Source organism: Amphiura filiformis, chromosome 8 (assembly GCF_039555335.1).
Source record: "Amphiura filiformis chromosome 8, Afil_fr2py, whole genome shotgun sequence".
NCBI classification, from domain to species: Eukaryota; Metazoa; Echinodermata; class Ophiuroidea; order Amphilepidida; family Amphiuridae; genus Amphiura; species Amphiura filiformis.
Genome location: NC_092635.1, coordinates 62,109,219 through 62,135,600, shown reverse-complemented (window position 1 = coordinate 62,135,600; position 26,382 = coordinate 62,109,219). Strand labels below are relative to the sequence as shown.

Genomic DNA, 26,382 nt, shown 5'->3' with positions numbered 1-26,382 from the left:
CATTCCAAAATTTTTTGAAAACTCGATACAAAACATTCTATACAGAATGTTATTTGGGGGTTGAAAAAATATTTTGCGAAAAATGTTTGCCCAAAATATTTGCAATAACGTTTTAAAAACGTTTTCATGACCTTTATATAACCCGACATTTACATGTTTTTAAAACGTTTTGTAAAAAAACATTTTAAGAACATTTCTGTGTTTGCTGGGTGTAAATATTTTAACATAATGTTATTTAAGTGTTGACAAAATATTTGGCAAAAGTGTTTGCCATACAATAACATTTTGAACACATTTTAAAAATATTGTTGTAGTGTGTTTTCATACAAAACATTTTCACGACCTTTATTTAACCCGACATTTAAATGTTGTTAAAACGTTTTTGAAAAAACATTTTAAGAACATTTCTGTGTTTGCTGGGTGCAAATATTTTAACATAGTGTAATTTAAGTGTTGACAAAATATTTGGCCAAAAATGTTTGCCAAGATAGTTTACAATAACATTTTGAAAACATTTTAAAAATATTGTTGTAGTGTATTTTCATACAAAACGTTTTAAAACGTTTTCATGACCTTTATATAACCCGACCTTTAATATAATATTTTAATGTTATTATAACGTTTTTACTTAAACCAAAAGCCAAAATATAACTTATTTAAAACGGTTTTGTGTTTGCTGGGTAGTTTGTTGAAAATGTGTCGAGGGTGAAATTTTGTTTGGTTACAGGTAGTGAAGAAAAATAACCTCATTTTAAAAAGATGCACTTGTCAGCTGCTACATGTGTCTCTTTTTACATAATAGCTAGGAACAAATACCAGACTCATATCAAGTGGAGGTCACTTCAAATCATTCTTGGTTTAGGAATGTTCTAGCTGTATTCTCAAAGCATGTAACTTGGGGATGATTTGAAGTCACCTCCACTTGAGATGAGTTTGTTATTTGGTCCTAGCTAATTGTGTACAAAGAGACACATGCATCACCTGACAAGTGCATCCTTTTGATATGGATGTACACATATTTGACTATTTTAGCTTTTAAATTACAAATTTCCATTTGTCAGCATATAGAATATTTTAGCTTCGAACTGTGCGTGGAAACACTAAAATTCACTCTACTGTACAGGTTTTCACCAAAGTCGACCCCAATGTCAAAAAGAAATCTATGCCACACTGATGCCACACTGGGCCATACATGGGGGTTGATGTGGGTATGTTTTTTCATGAGGAATCCTCACACCATGAAAGTATCTATGTTTTGAATAAAATAATCCTATTACACATGGACCTCCTTTGAAAAATTACAAGATCTCCGCTACGTGCAAAAAACTCAAATTGTCACACTGAAGAAAACTGGACTCCCCGTGGTGTTTAAAAATTACTTTTACTTTACCGAGATGCTGAAATAATTTGCTTCACCGACGACCCTAACTACCCAGCCCACCTTGATATCTAATGGTGCGTCCCTAAATAATAAAACATGAAGTCGACATTTTTCATTTATTATACATGCTTTACTATGATATTCCACTTTACGTGTGTTTATCCGCAAGATATGGCGAGCTTACAACAATATTTTCATGGGGACATGTCTTAATAACAACCACTTACGAAATATTTTCATATTCAATTAATTATAAACAATAATTTGATAAACAAGTTGAACGACGACTCGAGACACAATATACAGTACGCAAAACAATTAACGTACCAGTTATGTTCACCCCTGTATATCCTAAACAAAGACAAATATGTCAAATTAGCAGTCAATACCTGTACTCTTTAGCTTTGATTTAAGACCTCATTTGTTGAAATTGGTTGGGAATTATAGAACAGTGATCTAAAACCCAAGGAAGAAACGAAATCAGAAGTTGTATTTTTGTGTTCTAATCAATGAAAGCACGACGCTAGTTTTAACGTGCCAATCAATGGAAAGTACGGCGCTAGTGTACATATCAACTTTTGAAACGGCGTCTTCCTTGAGTTCTTGACTCTTTCTTGACTTTCTGAATCAATTTCAACGAATGAGGTCTAATATCCGAGCTAAAAGGGGCAGCTATTGGCTGCTTGTTCCAATCATGACACATCTGTCTTTGATTAAGATATACAGGGGTGAACATAACTGGCACCTTAATTATTTAGCGCACTGTATATTGTTTACAGATTCAACATTGAACTTGTTCCTATTTTCAAGGTCACTATCCGAGTATTACATTTCCCAAGGCTTTTTTCTTCGCTTAAGAGATTTGTAGTATATTGTATTGATTAATAGCAGAAACAAAGTGAATGTACTAATGCATGCAGTGTGTAATAAACATGATCAGCTCGTCCTAAAAGAATCCCCTCTCAACTGTAGATCCAGACAATACAATACATAGGAAAACTACAAACAACCCCAAAAATCACTAACGCTCGAAATGAGGTAACGTCATATTGCAGTATCCTTTATTGTTCTCCCGCCATAAGTTATAGCTGAAAAATTACAGTGGGAAACGGAGAGATGACGTCAACCATGAATGTTCCCGTATCATGTATTTTATCATTTTTATACATTTAGCATTGGGTGTCACCTTTATATATCAATAAATCAATAAGTATAATAAACAAAATCATTTCTGACAGAACGACTCATAGCATAGTAGTGTAGGCTCTGGACTATGGATCCAGAGGTTGTTGTTTCGAACCCTGGCGGAATTTTAATTCTGATAAATTTCTTTTTATTTCGTGAAGAAGAAAATAATAATTGATCCCGTCTTATAAAACTAAACACAGTGGAATCATGTATGTGTTATCAGAGAAGATCTTCTGTGGATTACCATATCAAAAGAAGTTCGACGTAAGCAAGTTTCAAAGTGTGCCCCTAATCGTGGTTTCTATAGCATGGAGGCTATAGCTTTGTTTGCTTTGTAACCAATGACAGAGCCGCTATGATATTAGATTGAAACAGGTCACCGCTAGTGGCGCTGCATTTAAGATGCAGCCTAAAAAGTGTATTACTAGACAAAATTGATGTGGGGATGGCGTCGTCCATGATGAATGTTCTCGAATCATGTATTTACATAATTTTATAGGGGACTATGTTTAGCATTATGTGTCGCCTTTTTGCATTGAAGCAGGACCTACGGACACATTCTACGTTCATGATTCTTGATAAATACGTGTTCATTAGTCTTTAAATACAAGTAACTAACTATATATCAGCCATATACAAATAAAATGGTCCTGGAAGAATATACAAAACAAATTTCTCAGTACGAAGACGTTTACATGGAAACTTGATTAAAGATAATTTGGGAATTAGATTGTATATCACGTAAGAGGTTTTTAATGTCGGCATAAAGCATTTTCAGCAAATGTTGAATGTTGAACATTTGCGTAATGTGATAGCATGAAATATAATCTCGTTTGTTTTGGTTGTACGATAAAAATTCGCGCATACAAAGGGGGAAACTACTTACATGATATTGATATGCGTATTCACCCGTCAAACTAGAGAACAAAACCCTAATACACGAATAATTGGTATTCTGTAAACATGCCACAGCACAGCAAAAGAGGGTCAACACCGTGTAGAGGCGGTTACAACAAACTGTGTCAGTCAGTATGCTGACATACATCAGAGGAATATGAGAGTGCTTCTGACATTGCGTGAAACGTACAAATAACAGGTTGTTTTGATAATTTTTTTGTTGAAAAATAGTAATCTTATGGATGCTGGGCGTGTCTTTCAAGCGTTGGGAGTCTGACCATTGAAAAATATAGTAGTATCCGATATAACGTGAAGCACCAGCGCTTAAGGATCTCGTTGTCGTACACAGAGTATGTACGACCTGTCTGATCTAATTTTATATGGGCTAACTATCAAAGTTTTGCATTCTTCCCCTGGCAAAACCATTGGCAAATATTTCATACGTCGTGTTATATTACCTGATGGTACAGATGTAGGTTGTACAGATGATGTAATGCCAACAATACTTTGGACATGTTATCTGCTCCTAGGAGCTCGGCGAATCTGAATCATTTTTCGCAGTTGCTACACAGGGGATTAATACTGCGGTAAATTTGCAAGCGGTGTACAGCAACCTCAGTTGACTTGAGCAGAAGTATCAGACATTAATTATCATGTGGTGTTGAATTTATAACAGAAGTGGAAGTGTGACTTACGTATGTTTCTATTTGTTTGGATTTTTATTGGCAGGCATAACACATTTATTTTGATACCTACCATGCGAAATAGCACGTGCAAATCAAATCATTGGAGGACGATTTGAACTGTTTAACGGTGAGTACTGTTTATATTCTTTATTCTTTGCTTTCTGTTAATTGACTTACCGAGATGAAATTTATAAAACATTGTGGTAAAATCGTGCTAGAATTAGTTGATTGCAGGCCCATATTAAACCAAGATTTCTCGCTAATGAAGTGGAATTTTTTAACAGCTGAACATGAAAACTGGTTCCTGTGTTAAATGAAATCAAATAAGAAAGCATTATCTTATTTTAATTGATTGATGCTCAAAGGCAAAACGAGTAGTAATTTAGAGACACAAATTGCGTAAAAGAGACATATTGTGAGTGCCGCGTTTAGTTTATCTGTTATTGAACCATGTTGTGGACTACTGTTAAATTCCGGATTCGGATGTATACAAAATCATGAATTTGAACACGAAAGACTCAGGTCAAAACCAAAGTTTTTGCAATATAACCCATTATAATGAGCCTTCGATTCTCGTGCATTTGAATTCATACCTTTACCTGTGAGTGTGAACTCTATTGTTGTAAATATTTGAACACAAACACCACCCACGTACTTCTCAGATTAACGATACCATAATGCATTATTAGCGAGTTTTCGATTTCCACGACAGATGGTTCTGTGACGGTAAAACAGCAAACGTTGTCGTCGTCAACTTTGTAATGCGTCGCATATGGAAAGGTTTCTATACAAAAACGATTCTCTTATAAACCATCATGCGCATAGTTTCCACCTCGATACACCTGAGTACGCATTTTCGTCCCAAGATCTTCCAAGAAGAGAACAACAAGCAGCGAATGTCTCCACCACAGTCTTTGATAACACTACACGGTTGAGTGCATAGCAATGTAGGAGCTGTGAAGCTTCTAGCTAAAAAATGGGCCTCTTTGATTGGATTTTGTCGAAACCTCAAGTGTTCCCTTCATCCAATCCGAATTCCTTTTATATCAAACGAAAGCTAACACTTCCCCCTAAAAACACTTTTAGTCAATAGGTCAACAGATAACACAATTCAATGTTATAGCAAGGCGAATGTGGAAAATCTGTTGATAACTACATATCCAAGAACATTTTTTGACCAAAATGTAGGTTTTAAAGGTCAATCCCTCAAGTGTTTCTTACAATATTTTTCAAATTTTATGTCATTAAATGAAAAAGCATTGTCCATATACTAGAGTCACTAGAATGAGCAATGTTTAATTCTCTTTAAATTGCAAACCTTGTGCAAAAATACTATTTTCGCCTGTTTTGTATATAATTGTAAATTCAATGAACTGTGACTTTCAAAAAAGAGCACTTACAAATTGATATGTCGTCTAAATTCTATAACACGCGAAAAGTCTGGCAACCGTCTGGAACCATTCGTCGTGTAAATCGAAACTCTCTAATCAAATCAAGACGTACTGGCCTTTGATGGTCGTTGATTTTGATGGATGCACGCCACCAAATAGAGTACCTATTCATTTATGTGTTAAAACGTATGGAGGAATTGGTCGTTTTCTCATTGTTAAACCTCCCTGGTTCATTCAAAGCACCATTTTACCTAATGTTTTTGATATCTTCTACCATGATATAACCAACAAACATTGGGTAGGTAAGCAGCTCGATTTTTCGCAGTGACGCGTCGAAAACTATGTACATCCTGCCAACCTTACAGCACACTGATTCTATGTAGTGACGTCATCTGGTGAAGAAGAACAAAAAACGTGCCTCAAATTTCAGAATTGTAACAAATGTAACAAATGTAATCTTTGTATGCTTAGATATTGAAAAAAACATCCACAAAGTACTGGACAAAAAATAGGCACATCAGCCCTCTTTTCAAACTTTTTTCCCATTAAATCAACCCCGGTAAAATTCATGGAGTCTGATCACTCAAATCAGAAGTGATCGTATGCTGCAGAAACATTTGTGTTTTATATTGAGTGGCTTCTACTACAAGTAGAAGATGGTGTTAATGGGACAACATAAATACAGCATTATGTCTTAAAAACGTGTGTAAGTGATTATGATAGCCATGTAGAAAATGGATTGGATGATTTTATTTATTCAATTTCAAGATATCGTACTTGTAGTATAATGACCATTGGTAGAATGGAAGATTAAGGCTCGTGATGCTTGGCTTACACACTACGCTTGTCTGAACATTCATAAAGAGGGCGGTAGTATTGTAGGTTTTGATGTATAAAGGGTTAATGAGGAATAGTAAGTCAATGACATTGTCGTAATACGAAATCATTCAATTATTGCTCCATATGCATGGCAAACCATCACTATACCAACATTCCTGAAATTCACCCCTAAAACGTGGCACATACCCGTGTACTGTCTAGTAATAGGGAGTTACCACCCGGGCGCACGGGCTACCTTCTACCAAGTTGATATCGGTGACGCAAACCTATGACGAATTCTGTTTGGTGTGCTATCTGCAAGTAAGGCAAGCTATCGATCTGTTATGAATAATTCACACTAACTCATCATACTCGACCCTTACTATTTGTTAAAGAGAGTAAAACGCTCTCTAGCATGGTCACGCCCCTGCAAAAAATGGGTCAAACTACTATAATCCCATCAGGCAGCAGTATTAATTGGAAAGGAAATTACAAAGGAAATGCGTGACAGTTATAAGATATGATATACAAGTAGTATTTGAAGTCACGAAATATATTTGATATATCACCTGATCTTCCATCATGGCGTCATTTGGCTGAGTGTTCGTATTCGTGTCCTCGTGTGAAAAAAATCAATCTGCACTAATCAGACATAATGGAAAAGTAGGTAAAAAAAATACAAAAGAACAATATTGACTAGGGTGTCAAATTAAAGCACCGATGAACCAATAATCAGGCAAGTCTGACTGAGGTCACCGGTTGCTATGACGTGGCTGGAAAATCGTGTGGGGCAGCATTTTAAGATTCGCGGCTGGCTTTACATGTAGTTAATTGTCATTTCAATACAGCAATACAAATTGTCATATCAAGCTATAGCATCATGCAGTTATTGTTAACTACATGTATGTACACAACACAGGGGCACTCACAATAGGCAATTGACCCCTACTGGTAGCGTTGTGTTGTAGATATAGGAGATGAACTAGTTAGCATCATATATGTGACCCGGCAGCACAAATGAGCCGTAAATTCCCTAAATTGTATTCTGAGTTACGGTGTAAAATGTGTACGAAGGTCGTATTCATCGGTAACTTAAGCTGGCCCGACATCGATCTCATTTTGATAGTGAAACACTAATCAATTATCCTATTGTTGAAGTGGATAATAAGCTTCTACCTTAGATAGCTATAGAACTTTTAATAGCTCTGGTCTTTGTTTGCTTTTGCTAAATCCTGTTCAAGTGGTGGGTTACCAGGCATTGTATTTTGTATAGGTATGCATAACCAACAATTAACAATGAGAGAACTTTCTTAAACCTCGTTGACTTGGGGATGATTTAAAATGACCGCCAATTATGACTGTTTGATATTTATTGCCAGCAATGTGGAAAAAGAGACACACGTAGAAACGAAAAAAGCTATAATTTTGTTGAAGGAGCAAAGTTTAACAAACCATAACCCCGCTTCTGGATATCGTTTGAAGTCAAATGATATACCATTTTTCAGTTTATGATGTTATTTTGTTAAACACGAAATAAAACAAAATTGACCGGGGGAGGAATTTACGGCTCATTCGCCGTGAACGGTCACATATCAAAAAGTATAAAAAGCTATGATTTTAGTACTTGCTCTATGTTTCAATTACTTATTCTTTTCAAAATATCTGAATGTTCAACCTGGTACAAGCTTTAATAACGGGGGACCATACATTTGTATGAGAAAGAAATCCTACCATCTGTCCAAACTTCCGTGTTATTCCAATGCACATTTTGCTTCACCGGGCAGCCCTGGCTTGGTCGTATTTGGCAGATTGGTGTCACGAAACCGTAATAGGTACAAATTTAGTACTTTCTGTGAATCAAGTATGGTTTATTCTGTACATGTCAATCTTTAAATCATTAGCATAGTCCTTATAATAACGGGGGACCGCCTTGATGAGTAAATGACATCAAACCAGCGAAAAATACCCCAAAACTCGGTCAGTGGAGCTCCGTCCGTACATGTCAATAGCGACATTATCATTTCATGTGGTATTTGCTCCACAGCGACGCCCTCAATTTTTCTCGATTTCTTACTTTCTGCATGATGATGATTGTAGCGCCCAATGGAGTACTAAAATACATAAAGACTACCCGCCCGGCTATCTCACTCATTTGTGTATGATGTTACTGTGGTGGTCCGCTACTACTCCTGCACACCAAAGCTGTTCACCTTCTCTAGTTTGTTTGTTTTAGGTTGGTCCGTGAGGGACACATGCTAATCCATGGGAAATCCATGGACCGTTCCAAGCTCATACAATAAAAATGCACAAGTGTAGGCTAATAAGATGCATGCTGGCCCAGATAGCTTTGATAAACAAAGCAAAAAATTGACGAATATAGCAAGGAAAAGGAGAAAGGAGAGAACGCCACTCCCAAGCACACAATATTACTCTTATACTAAAATGCAGAAAAACTTAGACGAGCGCGTATTGTAAGGATACATCGCGTATATACTGCGTTGAACGCACTTGTCTCTGATTGGCTGCTAAGGCGATATATTGTTGCTGAGTGGAGATTTATGAATGAACTGTCCGCCGTACGCGTTGTTAGCGCCGAACTTGCAACATCACGGTAGTCGCGCTCGTAAAAGGTTTGCTGCATTTTAGTATAGCCCTTACTTCCTGAGAAAGGAAATTGGAATTATAATCTCAAGCCCCGATGCAAAGGCTTATAACCATTACCCATTAATACCTTGGTAGAGTAAAGCTAACGGGATTAAGTGCCTTTCACAAGGACACAATATTCGGCGGCGATGTGACTCGAACCCTTAACCTTGTAATCAGAAGTCTGATCACTAACACCTTCCTTCCCTTTCTACTCGCGTGAACAGAGCCCGACCAGAAGATTTCCCCCCTTTTCTGTTTAAGCCAATTAGAACCTCAGTTCACAAAGGTATTTTAATAGTTTAAGGGCGTACTACACCCATGTATTGGTTTGATTGGTCTAAAAAAATATTTTTCCATTTATAGCAAGGCGATATATGCACGGATCATGTGAAATAAAAAGATTATGAAAACACATCGTGAAAGTGTAATTTTTCACCTATTTGTCTTAAAGTTGACAGGTTGTTAAGGACGCTTATTTTTGTAGCGATCCACGTAGTCTTCTTCACAACCGGTTTCTGCCGTTACTCACACGTATTAGACTCGCTCCCAGTCCTATAATACGTCTATGTCAATCTTCATAGGGATGGGCGATACCAGCTTTTGTTACCGATTGTCGATCCAGAGCAGTCAGGGAGTGGGCCCGAATTTTTAGAAAAAATAAAATAAAATGAAAAAAAGAATGGCCGCGGAGCGCGCTTGCGCGACGCAGGGGGTTGTCTGAGGGGGGATGAGGTAAGAAACTTGTGCAAAATGAAGATCTAATTGAAGCGATTTGGTGGACAATTTTAGCAATTGTTTTAAACATAAATCGGCGAAAGCCCCCTTTCTCTTCTCTTCGGGCCAGTCGGCGCTCCCCCTGAATCCGTGCCTGAAATGAGTCGGGATGTGCTTGTTCAGGGGATGCGGGGTACGTGTGGCCGGCTGTAGGCCTACCACATTAACGAACTAACTTACTCTTCGTGGGATTACGAATCGTAAACACAAACAACACAGGTGATAATAAAACCAGTATAGCAAACATCACTTTAATCAACTAGATGCAACAAGTTTACAACTTTCTTTTTAATTAAAGCCTTCATGTACGATCGTTTTAAATTTTTAGATTTTTCTTTTTTTCTTCCAAAATGATAAAATAGTTAAAAGGCCCATTCAGTGATTTGCTCATCCAGACGATCGTAAAAATCATCAAAATTCAGATTTCGGTACCTTTGTCATTGTCATAGGCCTAGATGTGCGAAACATAGCCTATGCGAGTGGTTCAGCCGAAAGACATTTTACACGAATCTGTAATTTAGATACTGATAGTATCTAAATTAGCTGCTGTGTATTTGAATGGGGCTTCAACCAGTGGCGTAGCTGGGATTTTTTTCCAGGGGGGGGGGGGGCAAGCCTGTATGGGGCGGGGGCCCAAATCCACCAAACAAAAATTTAGCCTCCCCTTCCTCAACAGCCCGAAAAGGTTGACCCAATTTTTTTCCGGTGGTTTGAGAAAGTGAAGAGAGAGAGAAAGAAAAAAGATATTATAGGTGCTAGCGCCCTAAAAGCAACACATTTTGATATTATATAGTACCATTCTCCCCCCCCACTCCTCTCCCTTTTTTCCTCTCTCTCTCTCTCTCTCTCTCTCCTTTTCCTCTTTTTCCTTGAGCTAGGAGGCGAGGGCCCAAATAGCGCCAAGGGGCGGGGGCCCAAACAGAAACAGGCAATTTTGGCAGCTACGCCACTGGCTTCAACTTCGTCAGTACTGCTGGGTTTTTTTCGTTTTTTGCCAAATTTGTCATTTCAAAATACCAAATGACAATTTGAATGACTTATCCTTCAAACAATTTTAATTTTTTTACACTTGCGCTGGGATCACTGAATGGGTCTTTAATATGCAATCATTATGAAAGTTCCCAATACATTTGGAGGCGAAAAACATTGGAAATTTGCAAAAAAAACAACATCATAAACTTCACCTCTATCACTCGAAATATCTCGCACATATCACGCATGGTATGCCGCTGAGTATATCCCATAGACAATCCTGGGACAATCCATTGGAATTAAATCACTACACCACACAATTTATTCGCTACCTGAAGTCCCGGGGGGGGGGGGGGGGCACTTCAATATGAAATGGATTATAGGTGTAGGGCTGGCACTTTCGCACTAAGGGGCATTCGGTGAGAGCAAAATGTAAAAATATGGGGTCATTGGGTGAGAACATGACCTTATTTTTAAATGGAATATTTGGGTGAGAGCCGAAACAGCGCTGCAAAAACCTCGAAAATCGAATTTCTAGTTCTAAATGGCTTCAAATTTCATTGTTTTTTTTTTCAAAATAAGTAACAAAATCAGTGATAAATGAAAGTTGCTGTTCAAATTGAACTTGTAAGGGTCTTTGGGTGACAGATCAAATGGAAAAATCAGGTGGTGGTCGCATTGCATTCTCTAAATTCAGTAAATTTTCATCTTCAACCGTGTAATTGAATGGGATTATTTTGAAATTTTAAAACGATTGAAATATCACAAACAAATAGGCCTATGTTAATAAATAATATAAATACAAGCTAAACCGGTGGGGTTCGATAATGAACCCCACAAAACTAACCAAGTAGTGGTAGGCCTATATGGAAAATGCCATACGGCCGGGCGGTTTCACAAGTTGCCGGCTCGATCATGCCATTCGCCGCCTGGGGAAAATAGGGGGTCTTCGGGTGACAGAGCATGTGTTTGTAAAAAAATATGGGGTCTTTGGGTGACAGCGATGCTGAAAAAGGGGGTCTTATCCAGCCCTACATACGCGTCACCTCCAAAGTTGCCGAGTGCCCCCCCCCCCGGCGTGAAGTCGAGAATGAAAGATTAGAATATTTGCTTATAATTATTTGTTTTCAATTTTCGAATATTTTTGTTTTCAATACGTTTCATAATAATACATTTTATTTTTTCTATATTCTGTCAAAAGTAGCCTACCGGTATCGTATGGCCGATACCAATTAATCGTATCGACCCACAGTACCGATCGGCGGTATCAAAGTATCACGTATCGCCCAACCCCAAAATACAAAATTTTAATGGCGACCTCCACAAACTCGGAAATATCATCTGGCCGGAATTGTTTCAAGTTAAATAGACAGGATTGTCTTCTCTGATGTAAGTAAAAATGGTGGCATATTAATTATGCTCCAACATACATTGTGAACGTTCCCACTTTAGTTGATTTTGTGCAACACGTTAACATTTTTGTGCCAAACACATGTACTTGTGATAGCGTTTACATTGTATTCAGTGTTTGTCTTTTACTGAGATGGCGACCGTAAAAATCGCCTAGAACTAAAAAACAAGCATTATCTTATCATTAAGAATTTACTGTTTCAAACCTGAAACAGATGTGCTGGCTAGCGAACACAAATTTTGCATATCATTGTCAACTGGAAGGGAAAAAAAGTTTATTTTCTTTAATAATGATAAGTGATGCCAAGCATGTGTTTTCAAAGCTGTGCATAATTAATGCATTTCAAAAAATATATATTTTGGTACTTTTAGGGTCTGACATTAATGCTTAATTTGTGCGTGTGACTGGTTTCACGGTAGCAATTCTGAAATTTTAGATATACTCCAATTTGTAAAAGTGCCCCCATGTACCACTTTTGGGCATGTCCTTTAAAAGCATGTAAGCTACATCGATACCGATGCCACCAATAGAACGAGAAGATTTGCCCTTCATTTTGCATACCACTTTGACCAATTTTTTTTTTTTTTCTTCACAAAATGCAAAAAAACCCGCAAAAAAATGCGATGGGTGTAGTACCCCCTTAAAGGAAGTCTCCGGCAATCATAATATTATGCATTATACATGTATATGCACTTCAACCATTTCGGCGCGGGAATTTTGAATATCGCGTGTTGAGAGCCGACTGTTTTCATTTGTTTTTATGGTCAATATGAGTTTGTTTTAAATAAAACCACGTGATTCATGCTTGATTATTATTTTTCTAACACATAAGGCATAATGATTGCCGGAGACTTCCTTTAAAGAACGAGAGAGCTTTTATGTATGACCATGTAAAGGTATAATAAATCAACCGACGATAGAACATAAAATAATAATGTACACATTAAATGCATTAATAACTAAGCCATCGGCAGTTTAAGTACTACAGCAGCTGTTACTCTTGTGTTAATCAACGGTTATCGACCTCATTATAAGGCATTCAGTTACATTTTTCCAGTTTTGGTTGTTTTGCTTAAAGTTTATTAATGCAGAGTAATACAACAATCTTATAGGAACTGAGTCAAGGGAGCCACTGATACTTTTATATTTCCATAGGTATTGTACTTTGGAGTTAATAATATTGACAAATAGCATAGTAGTTTTTGCTAGTTCTCCCCTCCCAGTATAAATCATGCACACGGGGGAAAATAAGAGATTTATTTGTCTCAATATTTGAGTACAAACACTCGCCTTAAACAATTGTTTCTCAAAGTCACAAAAACACTGTTTTGTTTATGGCGCATAATTTTAAAGAGAAAATTCTTCAAACCCCCTAATAAAGTCACAAGAATAGGCCGAAATCCAAACCTGTCAAAAATGAATGGTTTACATTGTAAACGCATTTGGATGGCTTCAATAATTATTGTTTAATAATAGGTACGGTAATTTTTAAAATTTAAAATATAAAATTACAACGTAAAATTTTTTTAGGTAAAATAAAACTCTAGTTTTCGATACATTAGTAGGACCGTCACACAAAACATGCACATAAATAAATAAATAAATAAATTAAAAAACAAGAATACAAAAATGCTAAGGCTTTGGTTCACAATGTGTAGTTTGCTCCCTTTTGATCAATTAACAATAAATTATGTTCCATAGTCAAGGTATATAGCAAGAGGTGTTTCAAAATTACGTCATGTTTTGCGTGCTTCGAAAACAATGTGTCAGTTTTTGAAAACGAAACAATGACTTATGGTTTGTATTGCGGACATGTTTTGTCTTATGATCCTGTAATAATGTAGTCCCATCACTCCCATGCTATCTCTTGTAGACTCGAGAGTCAACAGGAGACCTTGCCATACTTACCACAAGCTAGACTTGTAGTATTGGGACCCGCCATGGGTATACGGGTACGGGTGCCGGACCATAAGTACAGGTACGGGTCCCAGGCCATGGGTACGGGTATGGGTCCCTAGCCATGAGTACAGGTACGGACACGGGTACAGTGGGAACTCAAATAGGGTGCGAGGTATGGGTATAAATAAGAAGAGATTATACATTGGTGGTCATAGTGAATCTAGCCTAAAGGTGGCATAATTTGGGATGCAAGTAATTTAGCAGTGATGAGTACGGGTACGGGTCCCATGCCATGAGTACGGGTACGGGTCCCATGCCATGAGTCCCCTAGCCATGAGTACGGGTACGGACACGGGTACGGGTGGGAACTCAAATAGGGTGCGAGGTATGGGTATAAACAAGAAGAGATTATACATTGGTGGTCATAGTGAATCTAGCCTAAAGGTAGCATAATTTGGGATGCAAGTAATTTAGCAGTGATGAGTACGGGTACGGGTCCCATGCCATGAGTACGGGTATGGGTCCCTAGCCATGAGTACGGGTACGGACACGGGTACGGGTGGGAACTCAAATAGGGTGCGAGGTATGGGTATAAACAAGAATAGATTATACATTGGTGGTCATAGTGAATCTAGCCTAAAGGTGGCATAATTTGGGATGTAATTTAGCAGTGATGAGTACAGGTACGGGTGCCGGACCATAAGTACAGGTACGGGTCCCAGGCCATGGGTACGGGTATGGGTCCCTAGCCATGAGTACGGGTACGGACACGGGTACGGGTGGGAACTCAAATAGGGTGCGAGGTATGGGTATAAATAAGAAGAGATTATACATTGGTGGTCATAGTGAATCTAGCCTAAAGGTGGCATAATTTGGGATGCAAGTAATTTAGCAGTGATGAGTACGGGTACGGGTCCCATGCCATGAGTACGGGTACGGGTCCCATGCCATGAGTACGGGTATGGGTCCCTAGCCATGAGTACGGGTACGGACACGGGTACGGGTGGGAACTCAAATAGGGTGCGAGGTATGGGTATAAACAAGAAGAGATTATACATTGGTGGTCATAGTGAATCTAGCCTAAAGGTGGCATAATTTGGGATGCAAGTAATTTAGCAGTGATGAGTACGGGTACGGGTCCCATGCCATGAGTACGGGTACGGGTCCCATGCCATGAGTACAGGTATGGGTCCCTAGCCATGAGTACAGGTACGGACACGGGTACAGGTGGGAACTCAAATAGGGTGCGAGGTATGGGTATAAACAAGAAGAGATTATACATTGGTGGTCATAGTGAATCTAGCCTAAAGGTGGCATAATTTGGGATGTAATTTAGCAGTGATGAGTACGGGTACGGGTCCCATGCCATGAGTACGGGTACGGGTCCCATGCCATGAGTACGGGTATGGGTACGGGTTCCAGTCCAATAGTACGGGTATTGGTCCGAAGTCAAAATAGGGCATGTGTGCGGGTACGGGTACGGGTCAGAAGCCATTGGTACGAGTACGGGTACGGCTACGGAAATTGGGACTCGAGTACGGGTACGGGTGCTACAAGTGTGCCACAAGATGTTCAACTGGTGATGATAGTTCGGATACATTTCTCTACAACACGTCCATCATTTAATTGCCTTTTATGTTCCTCCATAATGTACATGTCATACAGCATTTCGTGCTGAGTGATGAGTACGGGTACATGGGGCTCGTTTCTGTTTCAATCGTCTAGTTTCTGTTTACAGCCTGGTCAACTGGAACATATTATGTTACTAAAATCACCGTATGCTACTATCAATATTCGGACAACACTAGTATAAGATTTCAGACCCCAGTCTTCCGTTAAATTTCTCTGGGACCTTCTCATTACAGAATCAACCAATCGGGCATTTGGGTGAAATCCTATACATCCTAATTACTAATAATGTCTTCTATGACGCTGCAGTGGTTTTGTTTTTGTTTTGATGAAGCGTATTCTTTTCACATTTCCCTTTCAGATTTACCATTATATTTAAATAAAGCATCGTGTTGTTCCAAGATCTTGTAATTCTAGATACGCCAATTAGACTTTTGTTCTTTTCATTCTTCTTCTTCTTTTTTTGTAATCTGTGCATGCTAACTAAATATTTCATCAGAACCCAGATAGCAAGACAAAGTTGGCAATGGTCGGCATGGTCGCGGTCGGTATTAAGCCGACGCTAATCCAACGTTGAACTAACGTTGACATGCCAACCTTAAATTATGGTTTGTGTGGGAACGTCAGGCCAACTTTGGGTCAACGTTGTTATGCCAACCTAATATGATCGATATGCCCACGTCATGCCAACGTTGGGCCAACGTTGTTGTGCCAACCTTAAATGATCAACGTCACAAATTACATCTGTATTAGGGTTGGGTCAATGTTAGATCGACGTTGGCCCAACGTTATTGGGGTTGGGCACCCGGCCAAAATCACGTTGGGCCAATGTAGAAAAACAACGTTGGGCCAATGTTCAAAGGTCAGTTCGCCCAACCTTGAACCAACTTTGGACCAACGTAGTGTTGCTATCTGGGAAGGCTTTACAATGACAACCTTGACTTCATCATTGGGACATGTCCTTAATTGGGGGTAATACATTTTCTTTGCCTGGTCTTATTTTCACGTACCACTGACAGCAGGGGCGTGCGTAATAACCCTTGTCCTTTTCCCCTGCTAACAGGGGTATATGAAAATAAGACCAGGTAAAGATAATGATAATGAAAAAAACATTTATTATCCTCGATATTTGCTATTCGGATGTAAAATATTTAAGCACATGTCCACAATATGTATTTTTTTTATTACAACGATTTTAGCTGTACATAAACCACTATACCAGGAATATGAAACAAAAACAAGAAGTGATTTTTGGCTAAAAATCGTACAAACTTTGTATGAAAGCAAATATTTATTTGAATCAAAATATCAGGTTTGAGTTCTAGATTGTTTGTAATAGCAAAAATAAATGTCCATGAACCTCCACATTACCCACTTCCTACCCACGAAGTTTAATCGACGTCCATACCCTGGGTAAGAACGCATGGGATGAACTTAAGACCAATTCAAGCCATATGTGCTCTCACTGTAACGTCTTAAGGACAAAACAAAAAAGTGCAAATTTATGCGGGTCAATATGAGATTGGCTGGATGAGTGCTCTGTTAATGCAGTTTTGTTTAAAACAGGAAATGTCAAGTCTATCTGTCTTCCAATTTCAGATTACTCTGAAGCAGAGATAAAAAGCTAAATATAATAGAAATAGAAAAGAAATCTATTTGTATGTCGATCTGCCAATAATACATGTTCTTCTAGTATCCAAACAATATTCTACTTTCTCACACAGATTTTGGTTTGAAAGCGCAACTCGATTCCAGTACAGTTTGTTCACTCTGAAGTACAAAGTGACAACGCGCGCGCGTATACAGCGCGTTAACAGTGGGTAGTGCTGCGTCTCTTTTGCAGGTATGCGTGCCTACAATGTCGGCACAATGTGTACGTCTTTCCCGATATCGTATTTAATGTGCATTTCATACTGGTCTATCTCGATTTCGCGAACGGTGACGTGACTTTACAGGTTAAATACAATTGATTTTCAAGGCTTGATTCCAGAGGGGCATAAGTTAATAATGGAAACAGTCATGCAGAAAAGAATGAACTCACGCGTACAATAGTGTATCAATCTGAACTAGGGACACGGACAAACCGCGGCTCGTGAGTCATCCTATATATGTTGCAGGGATAGGGAGGGGGCGACCATGATAGGACCATATGGGCTGATGTGGGGGGTTGATTGTGGGCAGCCGTTTTTGGCAATTTGCCTTTGGATTTTCTAAATTTTCAATTTTTAAAATTATCCTGGATGATATCTGTCGTGAAATAAATCAATTATAGCCAATAATGTGCTATTTTGATACAGCAGCGAAGGAAATGTTGAGTAAATGAAGTTACTCCTCCTCCCCAAATGTTTCTGGCGACTTACTGGAGTCTCGTTTATAAAAAAAACAACACATCTGTCATTAATTTGGATCAGTGCAGAAAGAAACACGTTTCCTGGAGAGAGAGGAGAAAGAGAGTGATTGGTGAAGGAAGCATCAGTTTTGGAGATTGTCATCTGTGCGAGGATTTGAGTGTTTGGAGAAATCTGCACCATTTCTGTGTGAGAATATTAGCAAGGATAGCAATGCAAGTGTACAGTGGACTTCGCTGAACAGTGATTTTCACAGGACAAACGAACAAGGATATACATCAGCCGTCCAGAACATTCCATCTAAACTCTACAATTGACAAGAAGAAGACTGCCGGTTAAAAGTGTGATTACAATGTATGTGTGTTAATGTTCATGTATCAATTATATTTACCTTTTAATTAAAAACTTAAGATTTTGTTAACTTAATCATACTGTGTATTATTGTTGTGCATTCGTGTGAATTTGGATAAAATGTGATTTTAGCCATGAGTCATTACCGCTCGTAACAACGCCCAGCCCTTCCATGTAGATGTAATGGAGATGGATTGAAATCAATTAAAGGACGTGTTTTTCTGTTCAGTGCAACATTATTGACGTAGAATAGTAAAAAGAACAGTTTGAAATTGAATACATGAATACAAAACCCACCCAAGTCCATGGGAGGTGATTTTGAGAGAAAAAACATGTGTATCATTTTAATTCCTTCAGTTAGATTTACTTGGTCAATATGGTAAGTTTTACGTGCAAATGAGTGGATTAACCTGTATTAGGTATGGCGATTAGCATTTCAGGGACTTCGTGGGGTTCATTTTAAATTCTTGGGTGGTTTTTTGAATCATATACAAAGACAACAATGTTGGAATGAGATTACCACTAGCAAGATAATACAAAATAAAGCACACAGGTATGTATAATGTTGATAAGCATTCTGGCATGTAATATAAACCACGCACTTTCCTTTATTAAACCCATTTTTTTTCAAAAGTCACTCTCCAGCAACGAATGTGTTACAAGTGGACTTTTATACATAATGGATTTCAATCAATGTGTTACAAGACTCAAATCATGAATTTGAGTTGTTCTTTCATACATATGACAGGCCTGTGTATAGCAACAATTTCCCATGCTTAACTCAATTTGGCCAAAGTATGGACTTGGGTGGGTGTTGTATTCATATATTCAATTACATTGCAGCCGGTAAACCACTAAGCCAGTGTTTTAGTTTTCTAATATAATCGCGTAAAAAGAGCTCTAATAGATAATTGTCAGCCAATGAGATACTATTATATATTATATCTTATTCTTAGCCAATCAGAACCCTACTTGACAGAGTCAATGAATGGGGGAGCCTTTAATGTATGACGAATGGGGAGCCTTTAATGTATGACGTTGTAATGAATTCAGCAAACGATAGACCATACAATTGATATACACATTAATAACTTAAACATGGACAACGTAAGCGCTACATCAGCTGTTGCTCTTGTGTTAGTCCATAACTATTATCGCATTATTACCTAAAATCACAAAAACATGTCAAGATACAAACCTGTCGACAATGAATGGATTACATATTTACATGGTAAACGCAGTTTGATGCCCCATAATAATGTCCAGGAGTGCACGTTATACAAGCAAGGAAAATCCCGTGAGCTTTATGTGATTAATTTCAGAACCCGTTCTAATATTATGAACTGACAAGTTCAAATGCAACTTAAATTGGTCAGTCTTTGAAAGTGCTCATATCTTGTTATACAAAAAAAAAAAAGTAAACGTATTGCTTTTATTTATTGTATTAATTTATAACAATTTATTTGTTGTTATTTTTTGAATTATTTATTACTTTCTTTAAAACAAAAGAATTTTAATTGCCTATGTTCCTCACGAATGTACATATCAAACGGCACTTGGTGCTTTCGGTACGTTACTGTATCCATCCTCTGTAGGTGTCTGTTTACATCCTGGCCAGCTGGTACAGATTATGTTGTAGCTGATTCCTTTGTTTTTAACCAAATTCGTAAAACTTTCTGATGAAATATATAGGCACCGTATTATCAGTGATCCTGATGTATAGGATTTCAAACGCCCGGTCATTTGATTTTGAAGACAAATTTACCGGAAAACTAGGGTCTGAAACCTGATACTATTGTTTTCCGTATATGGAACCGACTATGCAGTCGATAGTCTCATACGGTCAAGGAAAATGAGTCGGATGTCGCTAATATTAATTTTGAGATATTGCCAAAGAAAGCGTTAAAATTCTTTTGTTTTATATTGTTTTCAGCGATTGATAAATTGACGTAACTTCACAAAGAAAAGTCGTATCAACATGGGGTTTTCAGTTTCTGAAAGCTCTAAATGTCCTCTTTAGAAACATTTGTAAAATTATTTTTTGACTAGGGCCGACATGTGACTCATTCCCCTTGATCATGTCACATTATGGTGATTGGATGTTTTTAACCTTTGTCTTACTAACGTATTTTTGGTTGCAACGTTGGTGCATTTTAACATTACAGAAACATTGGCCAAAAGTGATTTGTGAAATAAATATAAGTGGGCCTCACCAATACAACTCCCTTCCTCCACCCGCGAAGTTTGATCGACTTCCCTAACCTATCCCCATGTAAGAGCGCAGTTAATGGAATTAATATCAGCCCATTTTGCGCTTATTGAGGATTTTAGTACAAAAGAAAAAACAAAACAGTGGGGGCAACTGATTCAGAAAAGTTAGGATTAAACGTGAAACTAAGAAAGTAAAAATTTCCATTTCTTAAAGCAGTATAATAATAATTTTTTTTTATTAATTCCAATAATACATATCATGCTGTAAACAGGAAATCACTGCCTGGATTACTTTTCAAAATATATCAATACACATCTAGGTCGGTTAGATCAAATTCCGTGAAAGCAATTGCAAATTGGAAAAGGATATTTCTTGGGGTATGTAGAAGTACAGACCGGAGACGGGGATGAAGTAAAAGTCAAAAGTACAAATTTATGCGTTTCGATATAATATTGGCTGGATAAGTGTTCTGATAATCCGTATTTATTTAAAATAGCAAGCATCAAGTGCCGTCTTCTCTTCTGATCACTGTAAAGCAGAGATAGAAAAGCTAGATATAGTAGAAACGAAAATGCCGATCTGCCGATAAAGCATGGCATTCTAGTGAATTAATACAGGTAAAGGTGAAGAATATTCTATTTTCTCCCACAGCGAGTGTGTTCTGTAAGGGCAAGGTAATTCGAGTCCAGTTAGTCTACTTACTATGTGTAGCCAATTTATCTATGAATCAAGGTTATGACACCTACCATCTTCTTGTACTTTGTGCATCTCAAGTTGAATGAAGTGGGGATTCTGAGAAAGCGCTAGAATGTACAACCACTGCAATTGTAATTTTCAGGACAACATAAACAACACTCAATAACATGTTACGTGATTGGTTGTCATGAATCATATGATCAAACGGGATTTACAGATTGACCGCACGTACCCTAAATGCTTTGTTAACAGAGAGCCGGGACATAGAGCTACTGAGCTTGTTAACTGTGTTAAACCCGACGCACAAATTACAAAAAACACTTCACGCATTTATTTGACATAATGTAAACTCCTCAAAAAAAGTTTTGAAAGTTTTTTCCAAGTATCTATATCCCAGAGTATTTGTGACATGTTCATATCGTGTTGCATATCATTGGACAGCTAATATATTCTCCTTTACAATGACACCACATTTGAAATAATCACCATTGTCAAGGGCTGACTACACGTCTTGTGTGATTGTAGTGGGGTCTCAAACAGAATGTGCCAAATTGACTATTATTCTGTGCTCAAACAACACTAGTCCATAACCTCAATAGCGGGTGGAAAAACATATATGCAGCCACGACAGACTGGCAACTCCTCCTCATGCTGCTCACCAGACTGGTCATACGTTGCGGAGGGATGGCAATTCATTCTTCAACCAGGATTCGAGGTCATTCAATGTGGTTGCATTGGCTACTCTGAAAAGCACAGCACGACGAAGCTGGTCCCACAGGTGATTTAATCGGGTTGAGATCTGGGCTGATGGCAGGCCATTCCATTCTCTCTACTGCCATATTATGTAGGTAGTCGTTTGATTAGCCTGGCTACATGTATATGGGGGCGACTGGCGAGTGTTGTCATCTTGGAGGATTGCATTCCTGTCCAGATTGGGATTGCAGCTTGCTGCACAGAAAAAAGGTCAATGGTCAGATGTGGTGTCATTGTAAAGAGCAATAAATTAGCTGTCCATTGATATACAACACGATATGAACAGCGTAAAGCGTAAAGTGTAAATTACATGATAAATTGATGTCTACCAAATAAATAAATAAATAAATAAATAAATAAATAAATAAATAAATAAATAAATAAATAAATAAATAAATAAATAAATAAATAAATAAATAAATAAATAAGTAAATAAATAAATAAATAAATAAATAAATAAATAAATAAATAAATAAATAAATAAATAAATAAATAAATAAATAAATAAAATACACATCAAATGAATACAAAATAAAGCATCCTAATTATCACGTTGAAAACAAGACGAACGTTCAAATGTTGAAATGTTCAAATGTTTTCTCTTTATATGCTTGAAGGAAAACGATGATACGAGAATATTTCCACTGGGTATCACACGGTTCGTCTTTCACAATGAACAGGGCTAGCCATCAGTTAACATATATCCAGTTACACGTGTTCCAGTTAAATTTAGCAATGAAAGCCACAGGTATACTTTATATAGTACAATGACTAGTCACTATTTAATACAAAGAACGATTTGAAATTATATTGCTGCCGGTAGTAACACAGCTTGCGTTTCAAAAAACAGATGGTTCTGCCTGTTAGTCTTCCTCTCTGGTCCAAGCAGAATCCTTTCATACTTGCGGCGCGAGTTTTCTACTACACTCGCGTGAAAAGCGCTTGATCAGACGATTTGAAGCCACTCAGATACAGATATAATTCTATTAGTCAATGAAAATGGCGAAAAGGTAAGCAAATCAGATATCATAACTTTTGTTTTGGAAAAGTTATTCATTGGTAGATAAGAGGTGCTTGATTCTATAACCAAGGAAAAACAGAGGCAAAAAAAAATGCCAAGGGAATTGGATTTCTTATCCACCCAAAATTCAAAGACTCTGTAAAGGACATGAAATATTACTCAGATAGAGTGATCTCTCTCATAGTACAGTTGACAGGAAACAAACAGCTTTGCGTAATTCAAGTGTATACACCAACATCGGACTGCGATGATGAAAAAGTTGAAGAACTCTACGAGGAGGTAAATAAGGCGATAGAAGACAGCAAGCTGAGTACACCATAGTATGGGGGACTTCAACGCCAAGATAGGAGAATGTCAACCTGGAGAAGAATCCATCATGGGAAAGTTTGGAGTTGGAGAAAGAAACAAAAGAGGGGACATGCTACTTGAGTTTGCTGCGCAACAAGGACTTATCATTGCTAACACATACTTCAAGAAACATAAAAACAGGTATTGGACCTGGGAAAGTCCAAACGGAATTACAAAGAACCAAATAGACTTTATCCTAAGTAGCAGGATTGTTCTGTCATCACGAGTGCAGACATTGGTAGTGACCAAAGAGCAAAGATACACATAGACAGGAAATTGGCAAGACTCAAAATCATCAGAAATCAAAAGAAAAGCAAGTTGAACATACTGAAACTGAAAGAATTGAATTAGAATGATTTTCAATTGGAGTTGAAAAACCGATTTGCATGTCTGGACATAGAAAATGCAGATATAGATACCAAATATGAGCTTATGTCCAATACAATAGTGGAGGCAGCTGAAGAAATAGCGCCAAAAGAGAGAAAGACCAAACAGACCACAGAGGAGGACAAGGATAATCAAAGAGTTAGATAAGAAAAGGAAAGAGAAATAGAGGACAAATCACCAAAACTGAAGATAGAATACTCGGAACAAGTCAAAACAGTGAGGAAGAAAAGAAAGAGAAAAAAGCAGCAAACTGAATTCATCCTATGAAGTGGCAAGGGACCAAAACAGATTGCAAAAATGAACAGCAAGAAAACAAGAATTAGCCAAATGAGACAAAAGAATGGAAGCATCACCACAGACAGAGAAGAAATTCTAAATGTATGTGCAGAATTCTACCAAGAACTGTACACGGTAAAGCAGATGAAAACAGCGGAACCAGAGTACCCACAAAATCAACCGATGACACTGAAGTACCAAATATAACAGTGGAAATGGCAGTAAAACCAGCACCTGGACCAGCTGACGTATCAAGTGACATTTTAAAGATAGGAGTGGGAGGGGGGGGGGAGATCAACAAACAGTTGGTGAAACTCTATAATCATATCCTGAAAGACAAGAAGATACCCGAGATATGGAAAGAGGCAAAGATCATTCTACTTCATAAAAAGGGGATAAAGCAGACATCAAGAATTACGGGCCGATAAGTTTGCTTTCTCATGCATATAAGATATTTACCAGAATAATCCAAAACAGGATCCAAAGAATACTAGATGAAAACCAGCCGAGGGAACAAGCAGGATCCCGGGCAGGATTCTCAACAACAGACCATCTACACGCATTAAACCAACTGATTGAAAAGGCGAATGAATACCAGCTAAAGCTTTGTGTAGGATACATAGACAATGAAAAGGCCTTTGATTCGGTTGAACGTTCAGATCTTTTTGCCGCCCTAAGAAGAATAGGAATCAATGAAACCTACGTGCTCATCATAGAGGATATCTACACAGATGCAGTAGCCACGATCCATTTGGACAATGATGTGTCAAATCAAATTCACATCGCTCACTTTGCAGTGAGAAGTTGCCGCCATATAAGATATGGCACATGTACAGTGATTCATTGTTGTTGTGGTATGACTGGTAGTAATAGGCGGCTGTGTTAGATGCTTTTTATCAAGGAGATTCATTCAACCTATTTAATAAATTGCTTTCAAGTGAACAATCCAAATCCCATTGCAAGTGAACAGTGACGAAAACTCGAGACGCGTGGTGTTAGGAATTCGGGAATGGGATAATGGAAAATATTGTTAGATTATAATTCTTTCCTCTTTTTCTAATACAACATCCTTATTAGAAATCTGTTTTTTGTTTAAATATTACAGAACAAAATAATGTGGGACGGGTTGACAGGTTGATACACTGTACTTAATATTTTGACATACATGAGAATGTATCTCCTCTGTACAAAAATACTTTTCTTGATAATTAGATTTTAAGAATTGTAAATAAAACTGTAATAAAACAAGATAATAATTATAATATTCTAATTCCAATTATAATTCTGTAAATAAGGCAATGGGTTCTATACAGACATGGTAATTTATTTCAAGACATTAATTATCAATGAACAATTTATCACTGACAAAAGAGAGCATCCCCTCATAATGCAACTCGTATTACAGCTTATTACAAAATGTTGTAAATCAGGTTTTGGAGATGGATAATTAATTAAACTTTTCAGCTAATTGACTGCCTTCTGTTCAAACTATAGTAAGTACTACACTACGTGGTCGCCGAGATGACTACAGCACACCTTAAGCTTAGGGCAGTATTAAAGTGATTTGTTGAGGTTTTCTTAATCCTTTTTTTTTTGGGGGGGGCATACTGTATATTATATGTTAAAACTACAATAACAATTATACTACGAAAGGAGTATGAACCAGCTGATGCAAATTCTGCTTCATGTTCTTTTTGCAAATATTCAAAATATTCTATATACGATCGTCGATTTATCAATTTCAAAGAGTTTTGTGCGAGTTTTGTCACTTTGTTTCGATTGCAGCTGCAAGCAACAACAAAAGAAAAGATAGATATACGTACTATATGTACAACAATGTAGATGAGTATACTACACTGTGTGTAAATTGCCAATATTCACATGGCAGCTATTGTACTTACCGACTTCTGGCACTGAGCAATCGATAAATGTCAATTACAAGGAATGCCACAAAACAAATCCAGACATGTATTCTATAAGACTGAATTTAATCTTAACAGCGTTGAAGGTGAATTATTTCAAAATAAACTTAAGTTTTGTTTTGTGAAGGAGCTGCTGTGGATTTACTTTACTACGGAAAATATTTTGTTTCAATCAGATATTCTTATATTTCCAGTCTAATTTCGAAAGATCTTAACCTGGGTTTTCGATCTGCCGAAAGTAGGCATCAAATCTTAATTTCACATTGGTAACGTAAGACTGATATTGGATTCGGTCGGGCTCAATTCTTTTTGAAAAGGCAACTGATTTTCCTGGGTATTTGGATGTATACTGCACGTGTGTGAGATTGTCGGCGA

General features: G+C 37.6%; 1 protein-coding gene across 1 annotated transcript in view; it reads left to right on the top strand.

Moving 5' to 3' along the window:
• The window catches only part of LOC140159335 (arg8-vasotocin receptor-like), a 199,256-nt gene that overhangs the window by 54,965 nt on the left and 117,909 nt on the right, over positions 1 to 26,382 (top strand). Inside the window, exon 2 of the mRNA XM_072182779.1 lies at positions 4,196 to 4,279. The gene's annotated coding sequence lies outside the window, so the exon portion shown is untranslated. The remainder of the gene's footprint in view (positions 1 to 4,195; positions 4,280 to 26,382) is intronic.